The sequence below is a fragment of the Macaca nemestrina genome, unplaced genomic scaffold (assembly GCF_043159975.1).
Source record: "Macaca nemestrina isolate mMacNem1 unplaced genomic scaffold, mMacNem.hap1 Scaffold_62, whole genome shotgun sequence".
Taxonomy (NCBI): domain Eukaryota; kingdom Metazoa; phylum Chordata; class Mammalia; order Primates; family Cercopithecidae; genus Macaca; species Macaca nemestrina.
In genome coordinates, this window is record NW_027257786.1 from 317,553 (window position 1) to 323,967 (window position 6,415).

Sequence of the window (6,415 nt, forward strand, 5' to 3'; positions counted from 1 at the left end):
GATTGTAGCCTTTCTAGTGTGTGTGAAAGAGTATTTGGTTGTGGTTTCAGTTTGGATGGCCATAATGATAATGATATTGATCATCTTTTCTTGTGCTTGTTTTTCATTTGCATGTCTTTTTGGCAAAGTGTGTGTTCAACTCTGTCTCCATTTGTAATTTGGTTGTCCTTGTGGTTGAGTTATACAAATTTTTTATATACTGTAGTCAACAGACCGTTGTTGGATATATAATGCGCAGATATTTTCTTGTTTTCTGTGGGTTGTCTTTTCACTTTCTTTTTTTTTTTTTTTTTTTTTTTTTTGGAGACCGAATCTTGCTGTGTTCCCCAGGCTGGAGTGCAGTGGTGCACTCTTGGCTCACCACAACCTCCGCCTCCTGGGTTCAAATGATTCTTCTGCCTCAGCCTCCCAAGTAGCTGGGATTACAGGCATGTGCCACTACGCCCAGCTCATTTTGTATTTTTAGTCGAGATGGGGTTTGCTTTTCTTGGTCAGGCTGGTCTTGAACTCCCGTCCTCAGTTAATCCTTCTGCCTCAGCCTCCAGAAGAGCTGGAATTACAGGCGTGAGCCACCGCTCCCGGCCCTAATTTTTGTATTTTTAGTAGAGACAAGGTTTCGACATGTTGGCCAGGCTGGTCTCCAACTCCTGACCTCAAGTGTTCCATCTGCCTCAGTCTCCCAAATTGCTGGGATTATAGGCGTGAGCCATCATACCCATTCTTTTTTTTTTTAAGATAGGGTCTTACACTGTTGCCCAGATTGAAGTGTAGTGGTGTGATCTCAGCTTATTACAACCTCTACGTTCTGGAGTCAAGCAGTCCTTCCGTCTCAGTCTCCCTAGTAGCTGGGACTGCAGCTGTGTGCAACCATTCCTGGCTAATTTTTGTACTATTAGTAGAGATGGGGTTTTGCTCTGTCATCCTGGCTGGTCTTGAACTCCTGGACTCAAGTGATCCTCCTGCCTCTGCCTCCCAAAGTGCTCGGATTGCAGGCGTGAACCACAGTGCACAGCCAACTTACTTGATAATGTCTTCTGATGCATAGTTGTTAATTTTGAGGAAATTATTTCTTTTGTGGCTAGTGCTTTTGGTTTCAGATCTGTAACACCTTTGCCAAATCCAAGGTCATGAAGATATATCCCTGTTTTCTTCTAGAGTTTCTATTTGTAACTCTTATATGTAGGGCTTTGAACCATTTTTAGTTACTTTTTCTGTGTTGTGAGGTAAGTGTACAGTTTGTTACCTCTGACTCTAGGTAGTCAGATGCTAGCAGCGTTTGTTGAGTTTAGTGGTCTTGGCTCGTGTCAAAACTCAGTTTGCCGTAGAGGTATAGTTTTATTTCTGGACTGGACATTCAGTTCCATTGATTTATATTTGTCTCCTTATGCCAGTATTATGTTGTCTTGATTACTATTCCTTTGCAGTAATATTTGACAATGAGAAATGTGAGCCACTAAGTGGGCTTTTCGTTTTCAGGAGTGTTTTGTCTATTCAAGATCACTTGATATTTATACAAAGGGTTACGGTCAGGGGTCAGGGTTACAGTTGTTAGGTTTAGGGTTGCTAACATTAGGTTTGTTAGTGTTGTTAGGGCTAGGGTTGTTAGACTTAGGGTTGTTAGGATTTTAGGGTTATGGTTTTAGAGATGGGGTTGGGTTAGTGTTAGCATTAGGGTTGTGGTTGGGTTTGGGGTTGGATTTAGGGTTTGGGTTGGGGTTCTGTTAAGTTTAGGGCTAGAGTTAGGGTTAGGGTTTAGGGTTAGGGTTTAGGTTTAGGGTTAGGGTTAGGGTTTAGTGGTAGGGGTTAGGGTTAGGGTTTAGCAGTAGGGGTGAGGGTTTGGTTCAGGGGTTAGGGTCAAAAGAAAAATCTTGAAAATCGTAAAAATCTCCAAAAATATTGGTGAGAAAAAAGCTTTAGCCCTCATATGAAGAAGATAAAAACTTGTTCCATTTTTTCCAGAAACACAGTTATAATACAAATATAAAATGGGGTAAAGACAAAACCCAAGTCCTCTATATAAGCTGGTGAATTTTGTATTATTATAATCACATTAGTCAGGGTTCCCCAGAAAGGCACAATCCGTCGGATTTATGTAGATAGACTGATGAGAAAAGATTCATTAGGGAAACTGGTTCACATAATTATTGAGGCTGAGAAAGTCCACAATAGGCTGTCTCCAAGTTGGGGAACTAGGAAAGCTGGTAGCATTGCTCAGTCCATGTCCAAAGGGCTCAGAATCAGTTCAGCCAATGGTGTAACTCTCATTCTGAGGCCAAAGGCCTGAGACCCTGAAGTTCTGATGTCAAAGACAAGAGAAGGATGTTTCAGCTTCAGAAGGAGATAATTCACCTTTCCTCTTCCTTTTTGTTCTATCTGGGCTCTCAAGCAATTGGATGGTGCCTTTATTAGTCCATTTTTGTACTGCTATGAAGAAGTACCTGAGGCTGAGCAATTTATAAAGAACAAAGAGGTTTAATGGGCTGACAGTTCCACATGGCTGGATGGGCCTCACAATCATGACGGAAGGGGAAGCAAAGATGTCTTTCTTCACATGGCAGCAGCAAGAAGTGCTAAGTCAAAGGGGAAAAGCCCCTTATAAAACCATCAGATCATAAGAACAGCATGGCAGTAACCACCACCATGATTCAATCGTCCCCCAGTGGGTCCCTCCCACAACATGTAAGGATTATAGGAGCTACAATTCAAGATGAGATCTGGGTGGGGACACAGTCAAACCATATCAGTGCCCATCCACATTGGGTCAGAGTGGATCTTCCTTATCTCAGTGTCTTCCAGAAACACCCTCACACTTATGCCCAGAAACTGTGCTTTACCAGCTATGTTAGTATCTCTTAATCCAATGAAGCAGACATCTAAAATTAACCATCAGAATATTTATGCCTGATTCGTGGCTAAAATTTCAGGATGAAAGCTATGAGATCTCTATTTGTGTTTGTATGTCTATTAATGTATGTTTTGTATATTTGATTTTTCTTAACTCTGGATAGCATTGCAAATTTCATTTATAAAATCCTCTAAAAGTGCTCTATTCTAACTTGGCTTGGAAAAAAAAATCATTTATAAATAAATATTCCCAAACTCCTAGAAATATAGGAACTGATCCAAATGTTTTTCAGGTTAATGTGATTTGGATAAAACTTAAAAAAAATAAATTTAATATTTTTTGTGTAATAAAACAACTATGTCTTCAGAGTTATCACTATTAAATATAAAACAAACAAGTTTTTTTTTTTTCCTTGAGATGTAGTCTCTCTCTGTCACCCAGGCTGGAGTGCAGTGGTGCGATCTTGGCTCACTGCAAGCTCCGCCTCCCAGATTTATGCCATTCTCCTGCCTCAGCCTCCCGAGTAACTGGGGCTACAGGTGCTCACCACTACATCCAGCTAATTTTTTTTGTATTTTTTTTAGTAGAGACAGGGTTCCACAGTGTTAGCCAGTATGGTCTTGATCTCCTGACCTTGTGATCCACCTGCCTCAGCCTCCCAAAGTGCTGGGATTACAAAAGCGAGCCACCGTGCCTGGCCCCTATAACAACTCTTGATGTCTGAGTGGGTTCCCACACAGTCATCTGTTGTAAGACTTTCTGATTCCTTTTTTTCCTTTGGTCATTATGAATAGGGCTTCTGTACATAATTGCATGGTAGCTTTTGTTTGGAAATAATATCAAAGTAGCGGTCAAAATACTTACGAATATGATTTTTGGATTGTAAGGTGAGACTTGTTTAGCTTTGGGAAAAACTGCCCAACTAGTAATAGGGGAGGAAAAATAATTTTCTCTCTACCTTTACGGAATTCTTAGATGGGACCCTCTGTAACAAATTACAGATTAAAATGAGAAAAAAGTAGAGGAGTTTAAAAACATGTATACCTTATGGATACATGGGAGATACTTAGGGAAAAATGAGTAAATCCCCAGTAGGTGGCTTTCAATTCAAGTGTAAATGCTATCTTCAACTTAAAGAAAGAAGATTTGAGGCTCAGTAGTGGGGACATAGCAAGCAAAAGCACAGTAGACAAGGGTAAGTTTTCTTATACAGACTTAACTCCATGCGTTCTCTGTTGATAAGACTCTTTTAATGATTTAGTTATCCTCTTCTTGGTTATTGCTGAGAGAGAGAGAGAGAGAGAGATCTTTTAAACGGGGATTTCCTTTATAGATGTAAATTTTCCTTACACAAGGGTAACTTCTCTGTTTTCAGAACTTCCTTTTTTAGCATTTTTTCAAAGTAATCAGCTCAGAATAATTCTTATGCCAAAAGGGACATATTTTGGGGTGGCATATTCTGGTCTTACACACTGTCTTCTACCAGCAATGAAAAGAGTTCTTGTTTTTCCTCCAGCAATTTGTCATTTTTTTAGAGTTTAGCAGTTATAACAGATACAGACCAACTGTGCTATCTCATTGTGGTTTTCAGTTATCTACTATGTTGAGCATCTTTTTGTATGTTTACTTACCATCTGTAGATCGTCTTTGGTGAGGTGTCCAGATCTGTGTGCATTTTTAATTGGGCTGTTTAACTTACTGTTTAGTTTTAAGAATTTTGTATGTATTTTGAATACAAATTCTTTCTCAGATCTGTATTTTGCAAATTTTTTTTTCAATATGTGGCTTGTCTTTTTGTTCCCTTAACAAGGTCTTTCCCAGAGTATAAACTTTAAATATTAATAAATCCACATTGTCATTTCTTCTGTGTATATAAACCTTTTGTGTCATTTGTTAAAATTCATTACCAAATCCAAAGGCACATAGCTTTTCTTCCATAGTTTCTTCTAGATATTGTATAGTTTTGCATTTTTAGTATAAGGATGATTTTGAGTGATTATTTGTGTAAGTTGTAAAGTTTTCATCTACATGCATATCATTTCCTATGGTTTCCCATTAATCTTTCCCTCACTATTTTTGGGAAAGACACAGGATAGTGGGCTCTGTTAGAGCACATAGATAGCTAGACATGAACAGGAGGGGGAGCTCCTGGAATAGGGAAAGTCTGGGAAGGCTCACCTAGAGGGACCACCGAAAATTCACATATTAGTGGCATCTCTAATGCTGGAGTGGATGGGCACTTGTCAATTGTGGGTTGGAGGGAGAAGAGGTACCTATGCATAAAGAAACACCCTACAACTCCTCTTAAGATGCCCCAGTCATCATTCACTCTGCAGTAATAATGTCACAATACTGCTGGCTACATGCTGATAAGGACAAAGGGGACATTCTTAAAAGAAACCTGGCACCATAAGTACAGATTAGGGCAGAGAAGGACATTCAAAAGAGATAGGCACAGTAGATGCAAATGTGACTGCTGTCAGCCTGCCTGGGATGGCGGGAAGGAGCCTGGTGCCAGAGTGAGTTCGGATTGATCACCACACATGTGCCTCAACCAACAGTGAGGAGGTCCCACAAGCCTAAGTGGGGCAAGTTGGGGACCTAAGGCAGTAGCAGGAAAACCAGACAAAGAAAACAGGTGGAGACTTGAGACAGAGGCAGGAATGTGAAGAAGTCCAAAATAAAATTCCCTGCACAGGACTCTTAGGCTGCTTTCCTGCACGATCAGCCTACTCCTTCCTATTTTTCTACAATAAGCTCTTCACACTGTATTTTTTTCAGTGAAGTTATCTGCCATCTTTGTACTGCCTCTTGGTGAAAATACTTCTTCCAAGTTAGACAAGAACCGGGACATCAGCTCTCCCCAGTAATAGCTCCGTTTCAGTTTGAATTTCCAGAACTGATGGCGCTTAATAACTGGCGCTCCAACGTTAAGTGGTGCAGAAGGTGGCCAGTAGGGGGCGCCAGCCATCACACCTGGAGCAAGAGGGCCCTGCATAGTCCCCATCTGCCTGCAGGTGTTGTGCTGCGACGACACTGCCAGCAAGAGGGCCCGGCAGCGCCCCCAGCTGCCAGCAGGGGGCGTACGACGACTACATTGTGAGCAAGTGGATCCTGCAGTGTACTTAGCTGCCAGCAGGTGGCGCACGGACACCACACTATGAGCAAGAGGACCCTGCAGCGTCCTGGTTGGCAGCAGGGGGCGTGCTGCCACCACACTGAGCAAGAGGATCCTGTAGTACCCCCAGCGGCCAGAAGGGGGCGTGCCCCCACTACAAGGCAAGCAAGAGGGCCCGGCAGTGTCCCCAGCTGCCAGCTGGGGAGCCAGCCGCCACTTCACTTGGAGCAAGAGGGCCGGGCAGTGTCCCTAGCTGCCAGCATCGGGAGTGCTGCCACTACACTGTGAGCAAGAGAGCCCTGCAACGTCCCCAACTGCCAGTAGGTGGCGTGCCATCACTATACTGCGAGCAAGAGGGCCCTGCAGTGCCCCGGCGCCAGCAGGGGGCGCTGGCCACCACTGCAAGAAAGAGGGCCCTGCAGTTGCTGTAGTCGCCAGCAAGGGGCGCACTG